Here is a 24,579-nt window from a genome sequence, read left to right as displayed (position 1 = left end):
GATGAGTAATGTGTAAACATGGAAAATGAGAAATAGCTACGTCACATCACAAATGCTATCACACTGTACACAGTAGATGCTGGAACTTAATGCAGTTGTTGCCAAGGTTTGCAAACAAGTACTGTTTGTAGATTATGGAAAAATACTGTCTTTACATAATATAATAGCAAACATGGATTGTGAGACTTTCCTTTTACATTGCTCTTTAAAGTACGACTGCCCCTAAAAAGCAACAAATTCCTTTGAAAACGGCCTATGTGGCATCGATATGAATCAGAAACATTTATTCTAGTGCCAAAATTGACTACAAAGAATAAATAAGATACTTTTGGTCATAAAGTCAGTCTCGTCTAAAACGGTGCGTCACAAGTGGTAAAAAAATGTATGAAATGTATGCATTCACTACTGTAAGTCGCTCTGGATAAGAGCGTCTGCTAAATGACAAAATGTAAAATGTAAGGTTTGGTTTGGATTACAATTAGGTCAGATTCATGCCCCCTTTTGCCTATTAACACGTTGTGGCACTGTGTTTTCTGGGAAAAGACTGGGCAAGTTTTGCATGGCCAGCGGAGACCTCTCCTTAGGAGGACCAATGGAATCGTGTCACGCAAAATGAACTTTCCCACTGGAATGTCATCCCCAGACAGTGGTTAGTACTTTCCCTTGCTAGGGAAATAGCTACTCTAGAGAAAATGGCCTTCCGTAAACATGTATTTTTTACTGCAGTGGGCAAAATCAGGGTCACAGGGTTTCTTGGAAGTCTTTAAAAAAAATCTACTTTCAAAATAAAAGTATACACCTCACACAAATGGTTATGGGCTTAAAAAAATAAGACACCTGTACCATGTCAGATATAGTTTAAATGTATTCCATTTTGAGTTTGCATCCCAATATTATGCTTTATATACATCAGAGAAGACTGAAATATAACAAAACCGCTTGACATAGAAATACACATTTTCAGCAGGTTTTTTAAATAATGTTTTTAATTATGAAAATATAAAAAATACTAATAACATTCCACCCATGAGGCCACTAAGTCATATGACTGCAGGAAAGCGCTACCAATCTTGAGCAGATGGACAGGATATGGATTAAATCCGACTAGCTTCTACTTGGGCTGTCAACTGTCAAACCTGAGACTGGTGTTTTGGTAAGTCGATACATATTGGTTTATAGCTAGCTAGGTACGTTTGCTAGCTATAGTAGCTACATGTCATTAGTTGATAGGCTATGATACTGTGATGTAACTAGTTAAATACGGCAGTGGTTAGAGCGTTGGGCCAGTAACTGAAAGGTTGCTAGATCGAATCCCCGAGCTGGCAAAGTAAAAATCTGTCTTTCTGCCCCTGAACAAGGTATTTAACCCACTGTTCCTAGGCTGTCATTGTAAATAAGAATTTGTTCTTAACTGACTTGCCTAGTTAAATAAAGGTGAAATTAAAAAATACATAGCCTCTCCCTAATGTGTAATGTGAGAGGAAGATTTGCATAGCTAACATTGCTAGCTGAGGTTAGCTCATAATCAAGCAAACCTGACAACATGTTTGATGCATGTTGCCAGCATTCTTTCAATAATGTTTAAACTCAAACTGGCTAGCTACTGTTCTTGTTTGCCTTCTGTCATGGCCGCTAGCATTTCTTAATGAGAATTGATGAAAAACAAGGCCAAATCAGCGATAGAGAGGATGAGAAATATGTGTGTTGGAGAAAACAAAAAGGCTAGGCAGCCATCTTTAATTCAGTGTCAACCCTGCTCTGTTGGGTCTACCATCAGCAAATAATAACAGCAATGCAATGCAACCAATCCAGCCACGAACTCAGTCAAATCCAATTAAAACAGACTTGCGCTACACAGGAGGGCGCACACGATTTCCCAAACTCTCTAATACAGAATGACAGCAAGGTCCTTGGCAACTAGAATTGCACATTTCAAACACAATGTCTTCTTATTCATTTCCCCCCTACTCCAGTTAGCACTAGAAAATGAGACGCAAACTGATATTGGGCTTTGCTGCAAATGTACTGAACAAAGATATAAATGAAACATGTGAAGGTCTGGTCCCATGTTTCATGAGCTGAAATAAAAGATGCCCTTCCAGGTTCACCCATGGCTGCGCCCCTGCCCAGTCGTGTGAAATCCATATATTAAGGCCGAATGCATTTATTTCAATTGACTGATTTCCTTACTGTAACACAATAAAACCTTTGAAATTGTTGCATGTTACGTTTATATATTTATTCAGTGTATAACGGTGCTTATATTTGCAGAGGAAAAGTCATTGCAGAGGAAAATTCGACATCTGAGCAGAAAAAGGTTGGTTACCAGACCGACTACATTGCAGACGTTATTCAATGGTTGATGCCACATCATGCCACGACTGTGCAGTCAGGCATCATATTGCTACAGTATTTCATAGTTGATGTCTTAAACACCTATCCAGGCGTTGTGAGATCTGGCATGCATCTCTGTTGTAGTCAGCCTGGAACGGGGCCAACAAGTCCAACTTGGGACATTGACATTGGACAGGGTTTGGCAAGGCCCATCTGGGGTCTATTCAGAAAGGTGCAACATTACAACAAAACTTTCAGATAGAAATACATTTTGTGGAACAGAAATGATCTTCTGTGTTCAAGAATTGGGCATCACGGCAGCTGTATTCATCACATTTCTATCTGCAAGGTTCTGAATGTTTCACCTCACTGAATACACCCCGGTTAACTGACTTATCCCCTGACATGGTGTTATGCTTATCCGACTGTGCACTGTTCTCAGGCGTAAGGATAGGAAGGCTACTGCTTAGTAGTTATGCCCGGTCAGCAAGATTGTCCCTCAGATATACAGCCGTACAGCTGTGAGGCATTAGCGATGGGATATAAAAGTAATATCTAATAATTCTGTCCTCCTCTGAAAGCCCAAATCCCAGGGAATTGGTATATATCCTGTGCATGCCTGATTTGAATAGCGAGGATATCTGCGCCTTGGGCAAAGTCCTAGCTAGCTGCATGGTGGCGCTGGGAGCCTTTTCTCTAAAGGTTCCTTCCAAGACCTTATATAATAATATATGTCATTTAGAAGATGCTTTTATCCAAAGTGACAGTCATGCATTCATACAAAAGGGTGGTCCTGGGAATCGAACCTGCAATCCTGTAGTTGCATGCACCATGCTCTGCCAACTTAGCTACAGAGGACCCTCAATGACATGCCTGGTGAGTAGTCTGCTGTTCAGTCTCTATTTGAGAGGTTTCATAAAATTCACTGGATTAGCCTAGGATTATATAAAACATATAATATTCTTAAATTGATTAAAACTTCTTCAGGATTGGTGGGTCCCCTGCGGGACGGTTGAGCTAACGTAGGCTAATGCGATTAGCATGAGGTTGTAAATAACAAGAACATTTCCCAGGACATAGACATATCTGATATTGGCAGAAAGCTTAAATTCTTGATAAGGGCTTAATTAAACCAGAGAGTTATCTGCGTAGCTGGCACTCCTTAGGAATCCTGGTACGAGAGCCAGACATCCACTTGAGCCCAGAAAGCGAGGAAGATCCAATTTAGCAGACTGTTACCATACAAGGATATCTCCTTGATTCCCATCAACACCCCTCTCTCCCCCTCCTTCCAATCCTCTTCACAGTTGATTCAAATGAATTTTTGACCACTTGCAAAATCCTCAATAGCCCACGTAAAGTGAGAAAGAGAGAATAATGATTTCCAGAGACTGAACAGCAGACTACTAAGCATGAAAATACATTTTCCTTTTCAAAAACCTCATGATTAGAAACATCTTTGACCAAGCAGTTCTGCTAAATGGACCGTTTTCTACATTACAGTTACACAATTATTATTAATTTCATTTAACGCTGGGATTTGAAAAACAACTATATGGCCGCCCCGCCATTTGTTTTGGTATACAGCTGAGAGATGGGCCTAAGAAAATGTAACCCCTCTGAAATGTGTACACATTGAACCTCTTTAATAAGGAATAGCTGTCAATTTATGTTTATTGAATCTACAAGATATTATCTAACCCATATGCTTTGCTATGAAATTATAGAAAGTGCAAATGACAATGGTAAACAAGCTCTATTATTAACAGTTAAACATGATTTGTGGTTATTACTTACACATTAATCTTGGTTAAAGTCTAAAGTCGTGCGTAATTGGTCAGATTCTTGATTAAGTTCTGGGTCCATACGTGTTAAGAGAAGAGATGGAACGAGGATTGGAACCGGAACTAAGCACTCCACCCTTTCTCTTTGCAAGATACGGGCAAGTCTGTGGGCCAAATGTCCCCTCTCCTTCTGAAATTCTAAAAATGCTAACACCTTCGAAATCGTGATTTGTTCAATGCACCAGAACTAATGCTGCTCGTTAACTCAAGCATCCCGTTGTATCATGACAGGTCTACGGTACCATTTATGTGTATGTAGTCTGTCCACGAGAGATTACTTACACATGATTTCATTGTTGGAGGTACAATATAGAATTAAACAATGTTACAATAACTGGGCATTTCGCTTGAATTTTAATTCAAATAACCTTTTACAGTGTTCCCATCAAATATGATGTCCTAAATTTTTTTTACTGTAGCCTATCAATCATTTTGATGGCAGTACTGACATAAAAACTGAGGTTTGTCTATTAGGTGTTCAATTGGAAGTATTGCGTGTCAGAGGTTAACTGGGTAATTAAAGTTCAAAGATTAACTCCAACACAAATTGCATTAGGGAAACATGGTGTAGATGTTCATACTTGTGTATGTGTACACACACACGCACACACACACACACACACACACACACACACACACACACTTGTAAGGTTATTAAAGGTCTCCTCCATTTCGAATGACTGTTAAAAATGGAATCCACATTAAGGGAAACAGCGCCACTGTCCGCCTCAGCATCTTTGTTATTGTTTTTGTTTTGTGGACAAAATGGAGGTAAAGTGTGCCTTATTGACAAACTTGTATGCCATCTGTAATTACGAATACAATTGTTAAATTACGAGCCTAGATGGTTTAGCCACGAAAATGTCAGGAACCTTCCCGCTAGCCATGATTGGCTGAGATAATGGCTGGGGGCTGGACATGCCAAGAGATGAGTTTGGATTGGTCTGCCATGTAGCACGCTTCTGTCTATAACATGACCTTGTCAGTATGTGTAGGTAATCCTTTCTAACGCAGCTCCTATGAAAGATATCACATTGTAGAACTGCAAAAGTATTGCTCTCCACTTTCTGGAGGACTGAGTTTTGAAATCAGTGGAATGCCAGGTGGAATTAGAGAATGTTAGCTAAGGAGATAGAGAAAATTCTGGAATTTTGATTGCAAATATGCAGAGGGAGTCAAAAAGAGAACACACAGAAGGCTGTTGTATAAAACACCTGTCTCTGGATTACATCTTTAATAAACTAAGGGAATCCGTGACAGAGGGAGAAGTGTCCATCCATGTTTACGGGTAAGGTAGTCTTGCTAGCTACATTTTCAGATATTACACATTTCATATTTAGTCAGTCATTTTCATTTCAAGTTAAAGCATATTGTTAGCTAGCTAGATCTGTGTAGTAATATTATTCGTATCTCAGAGACATTTAAATTTACATTTTAGTCATTTAGCAGACGCTCTTATCCAGAGCAACTTACAGTAGTGAATGCATCCATTTCATTTTCTGTGCTGGCCCCCCGTGGGAATCAAACCCACAACCCTGGCATTGCAAACACCATGCTCTACCAACTGAGCTACAGGGAAGGCCAAGAATTGACTGAATGACAGATGGTTGAGTTGCGTGATTTTCACTATGTGCTGGTTATATGACAATAGCTCTAGGCTGTTTTTAACCACTTCCGGTTGTCACAGGAAGCTCATGCTCCACACACGTTGTCTTTGGGGTAGACATAAACAGAATCCTGAATGTCCTACCCCAAGAATCCTAAGTCTCTACCCCAAGAATTGACTGAATGACACATGGCTGAGTTGCGTGATTTTCACTATCCGCAGGTTGCTTATATGACAATAGCTCTAGGGTGATTCCAACAACCTCCGGTTGCTCCAGGAACCCCAGAATCGACACAGGTAGGCCCCACAGCTGCCCGATGGATTCTTATAGAAGACAGGTTCATAAGGAATCCATAACCCATATATGTTTCAGGTTGAATCCAGGATAATAGTCAATGTATTCCTATGGGGAGAGAAGTCATTGCACACCTCTCGATCCAAACACCTTCCCCTCACCGCGAAGGGCCCATTTGCATTGCTAATTATAGCCTAATGTTAGCTAGCTAGCTAGCTAACATTGAACCTGGTTGGCTAGTTACCTGAAGATTCATCCAGGGTAGTAATGTTATGAGTTGGGATTATGGTTAATTGTTTAACTAGCAAGCTACATGTCTAAACAAAAGACTCCACTATGCCAGTAACCATTTCAATAGAATGTTCATGATGTCACTGCGACAACTGTCGATAGACATAGCTAGTAAATTTGCTGTGTCCAATTTCAGAGCACTCTCGTCTGAGTGTGCCAGAGTGCAGAATAACTGACAAATGTATGAACGCTCAACGCTTGAATATGGCCGGTGTCAGTAAACGTTGGCAAAGAAGCGTAATTAAATTGTTGCCAGTTGCACAGTTAGTCACCAACGCTCTGGATAACATAAAAACAGCCTAACCAGTTCTGCTATGGCGAGTAAAATGGGCAGTGAGCTGTATCTCATTTGTGTCTTGAAGCCAACGTTAGCCAGTTAGCTTGGGTGCTTGACTGCTGTTGTGAGGTCAGAACGCTCGGATAAACCCTACTCCTCGGGCAGAGCATCCAGTGTGCACTTTGAATGTTCAGAGTGTGAAACGCTCTGAATTTATGAACTGACAATGCTCAGAGTCTACGAACGCCCAGAGCACACTCTGGCACTCCAGATTGAATTCACGAACACACCCGTAGCGTAAACCAGCCATTGGCCTTGAAATCTTTGGTTGTTTAGTACATGGCCTTGCATGTGAATCCTTAAAGAGATGGGTGGGGCTATGTCTTTTAAGATTTTAAGGTGTGAACAATGCTGAATGGGTGTAGACAAGAGGTCTCCAGTAGGTTTACCAAAACATTCAAGAGCCAATTTCTCAAAAGTGAGGATACAATTGTAAGAATTTTCAAAGCAGAATCACTTTCCCATTGTTCCAAAACTGTAGTGTATGATATACCATTTTCTAGCTTGGAGTCTCTACTTTTATCCACTGTAAAAAACACTTTTAATTACATAAGAATCGAGCCGGTTGGTCACATTTATTAAATATAAAAATGGAAATACCTTATTTACATAAGTATTCAGACCCTTTGATTTGAGACTCGAAATTGAGCTCAGGTGCATCCTGTTTCCATTGATCATCCTTGAGATGTTTCGACAACTTCATTGGAGTCTACTTGTGATATATTCAATTGATTAGACATGATTTGGAAAGGCACACACCTGTCTATATAAGGTCCCACAGTTGACAGTGCATGTCAGAGCAAAACCCAAGCCATGAGGTTGAAGGAATTGTCCGTAGAGCTCCGAGACAGGATTGTGTCGAGGCACAGATCTAGGGAAGGGTACAAAAAAATGTCTGCAGCATTGAAGGTCCCCAAGAACACAGTGGCCTACATCATTCTTAAATGGAAGAAGTTTGGAACCACCAAGACTCCTAGAGCCGGCCGCCCAGCCAAACTGAGCAATCGGGGGAGAAGGGCCTTGGTCAGGGAGATGACCAAGAACCCGATGGTCACTCTGACAGAGCTGCAGAGTTCCTCTGTGGAGATGGGAGAACCCTTCAGAAGGACAGCCATCTCTGCAGCACTCCACCAATCAGGCCTTAATGGTAGAGTGGCCAGATGGAATCCACTCTTCAATAAGGCACATGACAGCCCACTTGGAATTTGGCCAAAGGCACCTAAAGAACTCTCAGACCTTGAGAACAAGATTCTGATGAAACCAAGTTTGAACTCTTTGGCCTGAATGCCAAGCGTCACGTCTGGAGGAAACCTGGCACCATCCCAACGGTGAAGCAGAATCATGCTGTGGGGATGTTTTTTAGCAGCAGGGACTTGGAGACTGGTCAGGATCGAGGGAAATATGATACTAATAATAATATACTAAGCAAAGTACAGAGAGATCCTTGATGAAAACCTGCTCCAGAGTGCTCAGGACCTCAGACTGGGGAGAAGGTTCACCTTCCAACAAGACAACAACCCTTAGCACACAGCCAAGACAACGCAGGAGTGGCATCGGGACAAGTCTCTGAATGTCCTTGAGTGGCACAGCCAGAGCCCGGACCTGAACCCCATCAAACATCTCTGGAGAGACCTGAAAATAGCTGTACAGTGACGCTCCCCATCCAACCTGACAGAGCTTGAGAGGATCTGCAGAGAAGAATGGCAGAAACTCCCCAAATACAGATGTGCCGAGTTTGTAGCATCATACTCAAGGCTATAATCACTGCCAAAGGTGCTTCAACAACGTTCTGACTAAAGGGTCTGAATACTTATGTAAATGTGATATTTCAGTTTTAAAAACCTGTCATTATGGGGTACAGTGTGTATATTGATGAGGGGGAAAAATGATTTAATCCATTTTAGAATAAGGCTGTAACATAACAAAATGTGGAAAAAGTCAAGGGGTACTTTCTGAATGCAATGTACGTAGACACACTGGCTTTACTTAACTTGTTACTCATTAGTAAAGATTGAAAGAAGTAAGGGGCCTAGACAGCTGCCCTGGGGAATTCCTAATGCTATCTGCATCTGTTGAAAAGGCTTCCATGAAAGAACACCCTCTTTATCAATAATCTGAATCAAATCAAATTGTATTGGACACAATACAGGTATTTAGCAGATATTATTGCAGGTGAAATGCTTGCGCTGTTGCACCTTCTTCACCACACTGTCTTTGTGGGTAGACCATTTCAAATTGACAGTAATGTGTACGCCAAGGAACTTGAAGCCTTTCACCTTCTCCACTGCAGTTCCGTCAATGTGGATAGGGGCGTGCTCCCTCTGCTGTCTCCTGAAGTTCAGGATCAGCTCCTTTGTTTTGTTGATGTGAGGGAGAGGTTATTTTCCTGGCACCACTCCGCCAAGGCCCTCACCTTCTCCCTGTAGGCTGTTTCGTCATTGCTGGTAATCAGGCCTACTACTGTTGTGTCATCTGTAAACTTGATGATTGAGTTGGAGGCGTGCGTGGCCACACAGTCATGGGTGAACAGGAGGGGGCTGAGCACGCACCCTTGTGGGGCCCCCGTGTTGAGGATCAGCGAAGCGGAAGTGTTGTTTCCTACCTTCACCAGCTGGGGGCGGCCCGTCAGAAAATCCAGGACGCAGTTGTACAGGGCGGGGTTATGTAGGATATGGCACATAGGAGTGGCAATATTGTCCGCTATTATCCTCAGTAATTTTCCATCCAAGTTGTCAGACCCCGGTGGCTTGTCATTGTTGATAGACAACAATAATTTTTTCACCTCTTCCACACTCACTTTACGGAATTCAAAATTACAATGCTTTTCTTTCATAATTAGGTCAGATATACTTGGATGTGTAGTGTGTAGTGTTTGTTGCTGCCATGTCATGGTAAGTTTGCTAATCTTGCCAATGAAAAAATCATTAACCTGTTTTGGCTAGGGGGCAGTATTTTCACGGCCGGATAAAAAATGTACCCGATTTAATCTGATTATTACTCCTGCCCAGAAACGAGAATATGCATATAATTATTAGAATATGCATATAATTATATTAGGAAAAAGCTGAATGATGTAATTCCAGCCGCTGGCTGAAAAACTTTAGCGCGTTTGGATGGTGGTCGATCAAAGGGCCATCAGACTGAGGCTCGTGCACGAGGGGATCCCATGCTTTTACTTTCTCTCTCTCTGAACGTAAACACGCTTTCCCGGTCAGAATATTATCGCTTTTTTACGAGAAAAATTGCATAAAAATTGATTTTAAACAGCGGTTGACATGCTTCGAAGTACGGTAATGGAATATTTAGATTTTATTTGTCACGAAACACGTCGGGCTCGTAACCCTTATTTACCCTTTCGGATAGTGTCTTGAACGCACGAACAAAACGCCGCTGTTTGGATATAACTATGGATTATTTGGGACCAAACCAACATTTGTTATTTAAGTAGAAGTCCTGGGAGTGCATTCTGACGAAGAACAGCAAAGGTAATAACGTTTTCTTATAGTAAATCTGACTTTGGTGAGTGCTAAACTTGGTGGGTGTCTAAATAGCTAGCCGTGATGGCTGGGATATCTACTGAGAATATTGCAAAATGTGCTTTCACCGAAAAGCTATTTTAAAATCGGACATAGCGAGTGCATAGAGGAGTTCTGTATCTATAATTCTTAAAATAATTGTTATGTTTTTTGTGAACGTTTATCGTGAGTAATTTAGTAAATTCACCGGAAGTTTGCGGGGGGTATGCTAGTTCTGAACAAAACATGCTAATGTAAAAAGCTGGTTTTTGATATAAATATGAACTTGATTGAACAAAACATGCATGTATTGTATAACAATGTCCTAGGGGTGTCATCTGATGAAGATCATCAAAGGTTAGTGCTGCATTTAGCTGTGGTTTGGATTTATGTGACATTATATGCTAGCTTGAAAAATGGGTGTCTGATTATTTCTGGCTGGGTACTCTGCTGACATAATCTAATGTTTTGCTTTCGTTGTAAAGCCTTTTTGAAATTGGACAGTGTGGTTAGATAAAGGAGAGTCTTGTCTTTAAAATGGTCATATGTTTGAAAAATTGAAGTTTTTGTATTTTTTAGGAATTTGTAATTCGCGCCACGCCCATCATTGGCTATTGGAGCAGGTGTTCCGCTAGCGGAACGTCTAGATGTAAGAGTTAACACGCAATGCCTGCTAATTATCTATAGCAGTGGTTCCCAAACTTTTTATAGTCCCATACCCCTTCAAACATTCAATCTCTAGATGCGTACCCCTTCTAGCACCAGGGTCAGCGCACTCTCAAATGTTGTTTTTTTGCCATCATTGTAAGCCTGCCACACACACACACTATACGATACATTTATTAAACATAAGAATGTGTGTCCGTTTTTGTCACAACCCGGCTCATGGGAAGTGACAGAGCTCTTACAGGACTAGGGCACAAATAGTAATATAATAATAATCAATTATTTTGCTTTTTATTTAGCCATCTTACATAAAATGTTATTCATTCATTGAAAATTGTGAATAACTCACCACAGGTTAATGAGAAGGGTGTGCTTGAAAGGATGCACGTAACTCTGCAATGTTGGGTTGTATTGGAGAGAGTCTCAGTCTTAAATAATTTTCCACAAGCAGTGTGTGCCTGTAATTAGTTTTCATGCTAGTGAGGGCCGAGAATCCACTCTCACATAGGTACGTTGTTGCAAAGGGCATCACTGTCTTAACAGTGGGATTTGCCAGGGCAGAACTCTCTGAGTGCAGCCCAATCCAGAAATCTGGTAGTGGCTTCTGTAGGTTGTAAAAGCGTTACATGGTCGCTGCCCATATCATTGCATAGTGCAAAAAATACACAAGAGTTCAGGGGCTTTGTTTTAACAAAGTTAACCATTTTCACTGTAGTGTCCAAAACGTTGTTCAAGCTGTCAGGCATTCCTTTGGCAGCAAGAGCCTCTCGACGGATGCTGCAGTGTACCCAAGTGCCGTCGGGAGCAACTGCTTGTGTAATAAATATATCGAATAAGCTGGTCTATTGCACAACACTTATCTGCTGATACAAAAGACACATTCTGTGTTGAACTGATACTAGCTATACACGCACACCCAGAAACAGATTGGCCGACTTAGACCTTACACAGCACTGATAAAACAGGAAATGCCCTGATCACAGGGGCCAACGGCCAGTCTCGCAATAACATCTTGTGACTACAGAGATATACAGACAATGACTCAGCACAAAATACACACGTACACACGTACACACACAAACCCATCCCAGAGGGCTGGGTCAGCGGAACAAAGAACACACTCATGGACCAATGGGGAGTCGACACCGACCCGAGACCAGATCGTCACTCCACTCATCGACCAGTCAGGAGGACGAATCTACAAGACTCAACATACGTCATTACATTACAATCATGTTGTATAAAACAGATGCACACTATGTTTCGGGGCTCTCTTCCGCTAGTTCAATAAGAGCTAAACGAACGACTCCGTGCACGTTTTGCCAAATATCTTTGTCTCTTAATAAAGCTGCCTTACTATAATTGAATCCACCCGGTCCAGCGTCTTGACTTGGTCTCCTTCTCAAATAACTGATCATCAACACTTGCACATGCGTTTACCACTCCACTATGTCTCTCTGTGATAGCTTTTGCGCCATCTGTACAGATACCAACACATCTAACCCACCAAAGTCCATTTGATGTCACAAAGCTGTCCAGTACTTTAAAAATATCTTCTCCTGTTGTCCTGGTTTCCAGTGGTTTGCAGAAGAGGATATCTTCCTTAATTTGCCCCCCATAAACGTAATGGACATATACCAGGAGATGTGCCAGGCCCGCCATGTCTGTTGACTCATCCAGCTGTAACGCATAGAATTCACTGGCTTGAATGCGAAGCAGTAATTGTTTCAAAACATCCCCTGCCATGTCACTGATGTGTTGTATAGCTCACCATATAAGATGCTTCTAGCCCCTTCTTATTAACCCTCCTGTTGTGTTCATTTCATGTTAACTTCTTTGGGCTCAACTCCCGTTAATTGGATCGATTTGACAACATCCGGTGAAATGGCAGAGCGCCAAATTCAAAAAAAGTTATTACAAATATTTAACTTTCATACATTCACAAGTGCAACACACCAAATTAAAGCTTAACTTTTCGTTAATCTAGCCACCAGGTCAGATTTCAAAAAGCCTTTACGGTGAAAGCAAACCATGCGATTATCTTAGGACTGCGCCCAGCATACCAACACATGAAAATCAGATTTCAACCTGTCAGGCGCAAAAAAAAGTCAGAAATAACGATTTAATTCATGCCTTACCTTTGAAGAACTTCTTCTGTTGGCACTCCAATATGTCCCATAAACATCACAAATGGTCCTTTTGTTCGATTAATTCTGTCGTTATATCTCCAAAATGTCAATTTATTTGGCCCGTTTGATTCAGAAAAACACTGGTTTCAACTCGCCCAGCATGACTAAAAAATATATAATAAGTTAGCTGTAAACGCTGTCCAAATATTTGAAACAACTTTCCTAATACAACTTTAGGTATTTTTTCACCAATATCCAATGGTAGCGCCTGGCGCGAAATACGAAAAACCTTAAAAATGCTATAATTTCAATTTTTCAAACATATGACTATTTGTAGTCTCACCCATTCATTTCTAATGACCGGTCATTTTTGACTGGGAACACCACAGGTGTACAAAAGTAAAATAAAACACCCAAAATGTAATGAAAATCATCAAAATGGAACCTTATGACAATCGGATTAAATTAACTACATTTTTCAGAGAGAACTTGTAAATCGGTCCAATTCGACCGGAACACAACAGGAGGCTTAATTGTATCTGTCACTTTAATACATGTCTTTCTACTCAAAAGTCGTCTAAATTCTTGCTCAAAAAACTCCTGTGGCTTATTTTTCAAATTGCAATGTTTTGTTTCTAAATGTCTGCTCAAGAGTGAAGATTTCATCGAGTTGCACATATAAAACTGTGGCTGAGGAAAGGCAAAACTCCCAATATAAGTGAACCCCAAATCAATGTAGTTATCATATTTGCGCCTCTTCGGTGGCTAAAAGGCTACTCAGGTGAGAAAAAAACCTCACCAAAATGTATAGCCCCATTGGAAAATATAAATGGACTGTTTGAAAATGTGAAGAATTTAAAAAAATATTTTGTACATGATTCACGTTTGTATTTGGTGTACCCCCAACTGCATTGCGCATTACCCATACTCCAGTTTGGGAATACCTGATCTATAGGCTATGTTTCAACTCATCAACATAATATTATTTTCAAATAGATTTATTTTCTAACAACAGTTTAAATGTTGGTGTGTTCCGCCTCCTCATTAATACACATAGAAGTAGCCCATTTCACTGTTGCAGAAAATGTATATTTGAGGCTTCACTGAGCCAGACAAAATTCTCTTTGAGGAGAGCCCAAGCACTTCCCCAGTGTTTCCGCAGATCAAGTATGTAGACATTTGTGCAGTCTTGCACGAACTGGCACCTTTTCTGGCTGCATACCTTTATAAATAATAACTTTGGACATGTGTGCATTCCTATCAAAGTGAGTGCCTTATTTCCTGTGTACCGTGTTGTCGTTTCTACTGTAGCATACCGTATGTATGCATGGAGCACAATGTATTTACAGTTTTATTAACATGTTTTCAAGTACTGGTGACAAATAATGCTTTCCGATTATTGTTTGGATTGCAATGGACACCTAAGTTGTGTAAAATACTTTTTTGAAGGTTGTACTGATTATGATGAGCTAATACTAAGCTATTTGCCAGCTATGTGTGGCACCATGTTTGTTGATATTATACATTGGATTCTGGGTGTCACGTAAATGTCTGTCAGACCAAAGATGTTATAATGAGGTGAAGGAATGGTTCATTCATCTTTCAAGTAAACTTCTGGAAGTGAATGAAGGGAAGTGAATGATCGTAGAAGATACACACCCAACATGCATACTGCTAACAGACCACACGCATCTTGTCTCCTCTTCTTATCTTTGGTTGACACAAAAAAAATAAACATGGTGGCGTGTACAAACTCTCCATCGTCGGATTACTTCCGATTTTTAGAAAGTGTTTTACTCAATTATTTTGATCAATGGTGAGCTCACCCGTGATGTAATGAATTCTAAATAGTAATTGCTATTAGCTCATTCATATTGTGGTTTCTGTCAGCCGAGAGATAGCTAAATCAATCTTTCTTCAGTTAGCGCTAGGACTAAAGTAGCCTATATTTTCCGTTTTGGATGATTGTGTTATGCTGTCTGAACATTGCATCCAAAAATAAACTGGTCACATTCAGGACATAACTTTGTAAGGATTGTTTTTGTGCAAAATGTTTCTGTAAAAAAAACAGTGTGGGCAGCTCAAACGCTGACTGTTGCATCAATCGAAACTGGACGTTCTAAATAAGCGTTCTAATCACACCGGTTTGAGTGTACGCTACAGGGACCACTATAGAATGATCACACCCATTTGTTGGTACGTGTCAAAGGGTTCAAGCTAATTTCTGCAGCATTAGTAAAGATGTGATCAATATACATTGATGATTTCATTCATGTGCTGTTTGTAACTACCCTGGTAGGTTGACTGATAACCTGAACCAGATTGCAGGCACTAGTTACAGTTTGAAGCTTTCTCTTGAGTGTGCAGCCTAATGAAAGCCAGCCAATATTTAAATCACCCAGAAAATATACCTTTGTTGACACATACATGATACATGATCACATACATCATCAAGCATTTCACACGTTATCCAGATAATGACTGTTAGCACATGGTGGTCTATAGCAGCTTCCCACCAGAATGGGCTTTAGGTGAGGCGGAAACCTGTAGCCATGTAACTTCAGTATTTAAGATTATATCTTCTCAAAGCTTTACAGGAATCTGTTTCTGAATATAAATGGCAACACCTCCACCTTTTGGCATTTCAGTTTTTTTCTGTAGAACTTATAACCATGTATTGCTACCACTGTATCATCAAATGTATTATGTAAGTGAGTTTCAGAGATTGTCAGAATATTAATGTCATCTGTTACATACTGATGTTAACGTGGACTATTTGTTGCACTTTTCTGGGATTCTTGATTGTTTTATTGCTTTACTGGGAAGCTTAGCAGATGTGGACATGCTCATGTTATTTATGTTAGTGCAGGGTGAGCTGCACACATTGGACTTCCTACTAGGGCACACCGCCTCAGTGCTAAACAGTATCACTCTGGTTCAGAGGCACATGACAACTGCATACAATAGCTGTGGGATCAGCAGAGGCATTCAGGGCAGTAATAGGGTTATAAATTAGGTTACTTACATTGTGTCTTCCAATGCTCCCTACATTTGCTGAAGCATTATTACAACTCAGCGACACAATGGTAGGGAATAAATGCGCTGGACCATTGATAAGTTATTGTCTCATGCAGCCTTATAATGCTGTGAAAGGATCCAGGAACCCACATGATTTGGGTGGATACCATCCTCCTTATAATACAATCTTTGTTTTCCGGAAGGTATCAAAATTGTCAAATGTTACACCCACAAAGCTGCAATAGTCTCGTAGCCAGTTATGGAGGGCTAAAAGTTTGCCGAACCGTTCAATGCCACAATTTAGGGAGGGCAGAGGGCCAGATGTTATGTGGCTTTTGTTGGCGTCAAATACTGACCCAATCAGTTCTTTAAAATCCATCTTCAGTTCTTTTAAGCTGCCCTTCATAATTTCATTGAATCCCACATGAACACTGACAGACTCAGTTTCCTGATGCTGGTTTTAAAATGTTTGGGAGAAGGTTATTGATGTCATGTACTCGTGCTCCTGGATAGCATAATGTTTTTGCTCCAGCGACTGAGACCTTTCTCACCATTGAACTGCCCAATACAACAGGCCCAGAAGAAGCAGGATAGCATACAATAGGGCCAGACCTCCCACAGCAGGCAGTGCCCCGTCAGATCCAGAGAGAGGGAAAGGAGTCGAACTCAACGGCGAAGCCGCTGCTGGAGTCAGCGTAGTTGGAGTCAACACAGTCGTCTCAGACGCAGGCAATCTGCTCCGAACCTCTCACAATCACTCCTGTCTGCTTAGCAGCATGCCGCTGCCTTCGGTTTACACAACTTGTGACATGGGACCATGGAACACCATTTTTTGTCTCTTTTTTTCTCCCCAATTATGTCAACGGGTTCGGGAGAGGCGCAAGGTCGAGTCAAGCGTTCTCCGAAACATGACCCACCAAACCACGTTCCTTAATACCTGCCCGCTTAACCTTGGAATCCAGCCGCACCAATGTGTCGGAGGAAACACCATTCAGCTGACAACCGAAGTCAGCCTGCAGGTGCCCGGCCCGCCACAAGGAGTCGCTAGAGCCTGATGAGCCAAGTAAAGCCCCGCTGGCTAAACCCTCCACTAACCCGGACGATGCTGGGCCAATTGTGCGCCGCCCTATGGGACTCCCGGTCATGGCTGGTTGTGACACAGCCTGGGATCGAACCCGGGTCTGTAGTGACGCCTCAAGCACTGCAATGCAGAGTATCTTAGACTGCTGTGCCTCTCAGGAGGCCCCGGAACATTCTTATTGTTCTCCATCTACTCCACTACAAGATGGAGGAGGAGAAGCAGATGGAAACTACTTCCTCGACAGGCAAGTTCCAGGTAGCACAGGCCATTCGGCAGAGACAGATGACAACGTGGGGATACATCCATCAGGCCCGAGCTGCGTCCAGCCACAGGAATTGAGAACGAAAAAGTTCCAATTTGATTTTTCCCCATAAGTTCACGCAAAATTCAAATTTGCTTGCTAAGGATATCCACCTGATTTCTGTAATCCTCAGCAAGCAAACAATTGCCATATTGAAACTCTGGATTGTCAATATTGTCCAGGATTAAAGCGTAACAAACACAGCTTCTACAGCGCTGGAAAAGTCTGTTAGCTATTCCAGGCGAATTGGGCTCCATTGCAACCTAGCTAGGTATCCGAGTTCTTGAGTTCCGGAGTTTTCGGCGTCAATTCGCTGTCCCCCGACAGCAGCTGGCGGGGAAACACAAGAAGCACAATGAGGGGCTATACTGATCACAATTTGGAAACTCATGTACACTCACACTGGAAATAAGCACTTTCCTTTAGCTCTTACGAGCTTTGTACGTTGTACTATTTCCCTTTGGTAGTCTGGTTCGGCTGTAGTCTGGCTCGCTGTGTTTGGGGCCAGAGTTCTGTGTCATGTTACCGGCAGAGAGGTTTGAAACTCTTTCTTCTTGGTCTATTTTCTGGTAATGTCACCAGGTAGGCCAAAAATCTATCCCACCACAGCATGATGAAATTTCAGGTGGTCTTTTCAAACAGCTCTTACACTAAAATGTTCACAATTTCACTGTTTTATTCCAAACTGACCCATGTGGAAATATATATAAAACACAGGAAATCACGTTTTGGACTGCACTGGGCCTTTAAGGACAGGAAGCAGTGGTGAATGTGCTCTATTGTTATAAGCTCCATTGTTAATAGTGAAACATGATTTGTGGTTGATATTCTTCACAATAGACCATTTTCACATAAAGAGCATAGGTACATTTTACCAAATCTCTGAAAAACATGTATTTCTCAGTGCTAAGAGAATAGGCCTAAAGCTGATTCAAAACCACATGAATAGATTCCAACAGTTACTGCACTTAATCAACAACAAACATCATGACAAAAACAGCTCTCACGTTGGCAGTGAACACAAGAGAACACAGAAAAAAATAACTGGATCAAGATGTTTGAAAAGGACTACATGTGGCTGAATGTGAAAAGCAAGAAGAGACTATGTGTTTGTGTTTTGGGAAAGAGACGGACCAAGAGACAGAGAGAAAGAGAGGGGGTAGAGAGAGTATCTCATTTTTCATTCAAAGATTGGAATAGTCTGGCTAAAATTGACCTTGACTGTGACATGGCTGTTTCCTCTCTAGAAAGGGACACTTTTTTCCCCCACATACGTTCCAGAGTCATAAAGACACACACGAAATGGAGCATAGACCCTCAGCAACTGTAACCATGTATGCGTAGGCTTACTGTATAGCTGTGACTGTAGATAAAGCTTTCTAAACACACCAAACAACCACACTGAATATGGATACATGCAGATGGTCCATTGGGAGTTTTATCTGGGCACAGAATGGACCGTTAGTCCTGTTTTATTGCCACTCTACATCTGTGTACTTTTTATATTTCCTTCTGGATCAGCAGTTGCTTTTCCCAACAAAAGACCCACTGCTTGTGTTGTGAGAGACAAAAAAATAGTTTGAATGAAAACATGGGTTTTTGGTACAACCATAGCCACTGCCCTTACGAAAAAAGATTGCAGTCAGAGTGCAGTATGTAGCAAATACTGCATCCAAAATAACACATAACACATGTCCCCCCCACATGTCGGCTGTTTGTAGTGTTTATCCGACTGGATACATTTTTTCAAATGATGTCCCCCAACTTCTAAAACCAAAGTTGCGCCCCTGCTCAGTACTATATTGTAGTGTGCTCTCCCTTTTCTGATGACAATTGAGAAATGAATACTTCCACTGCACTAGAGTTAGAACCAATAATATGAAAACTTAGTTCTGAAAGGTCTTTGACATTTTTAGGGCGGCGGGAAGCCTAGTGGTTAGAGCATTGGGCCAGTAACTGAAAGGTTCCTGGATCAAATCCCTGAGCTGACAAGGTCATTCTGCCCCTGAACAATGCGGTTTAACCAACTGTTCACCAGTAGGCTGTCATTGTAAATAATATTTTTTGACTTGCCTATAAAGGTAAAAAAAAACAAGTCATTTGAGTGATGTGATTTTTTTTCTCTCCCATCAACATCAACACTGCTGGAGTAACAGAATCATAGATGACTTGGACTACTTGTTTCATGATAAAAAACTGAACACATAAATGTATGTTTTTATTAAACACATTTTTATGAACTGTACATTAACTTACATATTTCCAAATTAAATGGGACAATTATATTGACAACAGAACACTCATACATGGCAGGACATATGAAGAGTTTATTTCCAAAACGCTATATCCATACATTTTTCACATTATTGCTTATGGGTACCTTCATGTGTGTGTAAAATACTACTGTTCTCAGATTTTTAATTCATAGATTTTAGATGTGTATGAAAATGTTTATTTTTTTGCAAGACACTATATGTGACTCATTTCAGGAAACTGGGCGTATGTTGCACATCACTACTTCACATGAGTGGCATTTGAACGTAAGCAGAAAATACCTTCTGAAACATATGAACTTTCATGTGACATAATAACAAACTTGTATTCCATCCATAAATACGAAGAAAATTGCTAATTTACGAGCCTAGTTGGTTTAGCCATGGAAAAAAGACAGGAACCATCCATGATTGGCTGAGATAATGTATGGACTGGACATGCCAGGAGATGAGTTTGAATTGGTCTGCCATGTAGCATGTTTCTGTCTATAACATGAGCTGGTCAGTATGTGTTGAAAGTACTTTCTACCGTGCTGCTTTTTAAAGATATAACATTAGCCATCGAGAACTACAAAAGTTTTGCTACTTTTCTCAACAACATTGATGCCCTGAATTTAGCAGGTGCTGTTGACAGATCAGTGGAAAAAGTGACAGGCTACTTTCTGCACACGCCACGGTCAGTGTGAACCAGAGTGACATGACACAACGCTGACCAAAGAAGATGTAGCCACCAACAAATCAGAGTTAAATGGTTCCAGTCTGCCGTGAAGCATTCATTTATGTTTACGGGTAAAAGTCTAGCAAATTTTTCAGTAATATTATTCTAATCAGAAACCATTTGCATTGCTAGTTATAGCCTAATGTTAGCTAGCTAATACTGAACCTAGTTTAGATACCTGCAGATTCATACTACAGCTATGACAATGTTTGTATTGGTAGTAGTATGATGTAGGATTATGCCGGTTCATTGTTTAGCTAACTAGCTAACTAGCTAGCTACATGTCTAAACAAAAGACTCCACTTCAGTCGGATTATTACATGACCCATCAATTAGCCAGGTGTATCTGGGGATGATTACGGCCATCTATTGTATTTCATGAACATGTGTACATGTTTAGACAACAGTGGCTGGGGAATAGTTACAGTGTTTCCTTCACATGACCCATCAATTTAGACAAGTGTGTTGGGTAAAGGTCATCTAATTATTAAAAAATATTTATAAAATATTTTTATCTGGACGCTTTCTGTTTTTGATATTGCTGCTATGCAAGTAACCATTTCACAGTACCGTTTACACCTTCTGTATCCTGTGCATGTGACTAATAAACTTAGATTTCATTTGATATAGCGTGTGTTTACCACATGTCCTCACATGTGAATCCTGAAAGAGATGAGTGGGGCTAAGGCTTAAGAGGGTGTGCACATTGCTGAATGGATGTAGACAAAGAAGAGCTCTCCAGTAGGTGTAACAAAATATTCAAGGGCCATTTAAAAAAAAAGTGGTGTTAAAAGTTTAACAACTTTCAAAGCAGAATTACTTTCCCATTGTTCCTCAACTGCAGTGATTGATATACCATTGTCTAGCTCTAGGTCTCTACTTTTATCCAATGTAAAAAACACAATTTCAAATTTTATTACATAAGACCAAATCGAGGCAGTCGGTCATAATTAAGGTTTCCAATCTCTCCAAAAGAATCGGGTGATCGATGGTGTAAGAAGTGACACTAAGGTCTAGGAGCACGAGGACAGACGCAGAGTCTTGATCTGACGCCATTAAAAGATAATTTACCACCTTTATGAGTGTGGTCTCAATATTTTGATGGGTCTAATACCAGACTGGAGCATTTCATATACAATGCTCAAAAAATAAAGGGAACACTTAAACAACACAATGTAACTCCAAGTCAATCACACTTCTGTGAAATCAAACTGTCCACTTAGGAAGCAAGACTGATTGACAATAAATTTCACATGCTGTTGTGCAAATGGAATAGACAACAGGTGGAAATTATAGGCAACTAGCAAGACACCCCCAATAAAGGAGTGGTTCTGCAGGTGGGGACCACAGACCACTTCTCAGTTCCTATGCTTCCTGGCTGATGTTTTGGTCACTTTTGAATGCTGGCGGTGCTTTCACTCTAGTGGTAGCATGAGACGGAGTCTACAACCCACACAAGTGGCTGAGGTAGTGCAGCTCATCCAGGATGGCACATCAATGCGAGCTGTGGCAAGAAGGTTTGCTGTGTCTGTCACCGTAGTGTCCAGAGCATGGAGGCGCTACCAGGAGACAGGCCAGTACATCGGGAGATGTGGAGGAGGCCGTAAGAGGGCAACAACCCAGCAGCAGGACCGCTACTTCCGCCTTTGTGCAAGGAGGAGCAGGAGAAGCACTGCCAGAGTCCTGCAAAATGACCTCCAGCAGGCCACAAATGTGCACGTGTCTGCTCAAACGGTCAGAAACAGACTCCATGAGGGTGGTATGAGGGCCCGACGTCCACAGGTGGGGGCTGTGCTTACAACCCAACACCGTGCAGGACGTTTGGCATTTGCCAGAGAACACCAAGATTGGCAAATTCTCCACTGGCGCCCTGTGCTCTTCACAGATGAAAGCAGGTTCACACTGAGCACGTGACAGACGTGACAGAGTCTGGAGACGCCGTGGAGAACGTTATGCTGCCTGCAACATCTTCCAGCATGACCGGTTTGGCGGTGGGTCAGTCATGGTGTGGGGTGGCATTTCTTTGGGGGGCCGCACAGCCTTCCATGTGTTTGCCAGAGGTAGCCTGACTGCCATTAGTTACCGAGATGAGATCCTCAGACCCCTTGTGAGACCATATGCTGGTGCGGTTGGCCCTGGGTTCCTCCTAATGCAAGACAATGCTAGACCTCATGTGGCTGGAGTGTGTCAGCAGTTCCTGCAAGAGGAAGGCATTGATGCTATGGACTGGCACGCCTCTTCCCCAGACCTGAATCCAATTGAGCACATCTGGGACATCATGTCTCGCTCCATCCACCAACGCCACATTGCACCACAGACTGTCCAGGAGTTGGCGGATGCTTTAGTCCAGGTCTGGGAGGAGATCCCTCAGGAGACCATCCGCCACCTCATCAGGAGCATGCCCAGGCGTTGTAGGGAGGTCATACAGGCACGTGGAGGCCACACACACTACTGAGCCTCATTTTGACTTGTTTTAAGGACATTACATCAAAGTTGGATCAGCCTGTGGTGTGGTTTTCCACTTTAATTTTGAGTGTGACTCCAAATCCAGACCTCCATGGGTTGATAAATTGGATTTCCATTGATTATTTTTGTGTGATTTTGTTGTCAGCACATTCAGCTATGTGAAGAAAAACGTATTTAATAAGATTATTTATTTCATTCAGATCTAGGATGTGTTGTTTAAGTGTTCCCTTTATTTTTTGAGCAGTATACATTATTTCACTTCAGGAAGTCAGTGAGTTGCTGAGCAACAGCTTGTTCTACAATTTCTTAGAGGAATTGGAGATTCGAAATAGGCCAATATTTTTTATTTAGGTGGGGGGTTAGGTCAAGGTTTGGCTTTTTCAGGAAAGGCTTTATTACTGCCACTTTTTGTGAGTTTGGTACACATGTGTAGTATAGGGAGCTGTTTAATATGTTCAATATAGGAGGACCAAGCACAGGAAGTATATCTTTCAGTAGTTACAGTAAGTAGTTAAATTGGAATAGGGTTCATTTGGCAGCTGAAAAGTGTTGAGGTCATGACTATTTTTGTGAATGTGTCGGGAGATACAAGATTAAAAAACTTGAGTTTCTCCATTGTTCTGAGGTCCTGGCAGTTCTGTGCAGACTCAGGAAAACTGAGTTTGGACACAGGAGGTTGGTGGCACCTTAATTGGGGAGAACGGACTTGTGGTAATGACGGGAGCGGAATTTGTAGAATTTACATTTTTTACATTTACGTCATTTAGCAGACGCTCTTATCCAGAGCGACTTACAAATTGGTGCATTCACCTTATGATATCCAGTGGAACAACCACTTTACAATAGTACATCTATATTTTTTTTGGGGGGGGTTAGAGGGATTACTATATCCTATCCCAGGTATTCCTTAAAGAGTTGGGGTTTCAGGTGTCTACGGAAGGTAGTGATTGACTCCGCTGTCCTGGCGTCGTGAGGGAGCTTGTTCCACCATTGGGGTGCCAGAGCAGCGAACAGTTTTGACTGGGCTGAGTGGGAACTGTGCTTCCTCAGAGGTAGGGGGGCCAGCAGGCCAGAGGTGGATGAACGCAGTGCCCTTGTTTGGGTGTAGGGCCTGATCAGAGCCTGAAGGTACGTAGGTGCCGTTCCCCTCACAGCTCCGTAGGCAAGCAACATGGTCTTGTAGCAGATGCGAGCTTCAACTGGAAGCCAGTGGAGTGTGCGGAGGAGCGGGGTGACGTGAGAGAACTTGGGAAGGTTGAACACCAGACGGGCTGCGGCGTTCTGGATGAGTTGTAGGGGTTTAATGGCACAGGCAGGGAGCCCCGCCAACAGGGAATTGCAGTAATCCAGACGGGAGATGACAAGTGCCTGGATTAGGACCTGCGCCGCTTCCTGTGTAAGGCAGGGTCGTACTCTACGAATGTTGTATAGCATGAACCTACAGGATCGGGTCACCGCCTTGATGTTAGCGGAGAATGACAGGGTGTTGTCCAGGGTCACGCCGAGTCTCTTAGCACTCTGGGAGGAGGACACAATGGAGTTGTCCACCGTGATGGTGAGATCATGGAAAGGGCAGTCCTTCCCCGGGAGTAAGATCAGCTCCGTCTTGCCGAGGTTCAGCTTGAGGTGGTGATCCGTCATCCACACTGATATGTTTGCCAGACATGCAGAGATGCGATTCGCCACCTGGTTATCAGAAGGGGGA

Source organism: Salmo trutta, chromosome 24 (genome assembly GCF_901001165.1).
Source record: "Salmo trutta chromosome 24, fSalTru1.1, whole genome shotgun sequence".
NCBI lineage: Eukaryota > Metazoa > Chordata > Actinopteri > Salmoniformes > Salmonidae > Salmo > Salmo trutta.
The sequence above is the reverse complement of the archived record's forward strand: the minus strand, read 5'-3'. Positions refer to the sequence as shown.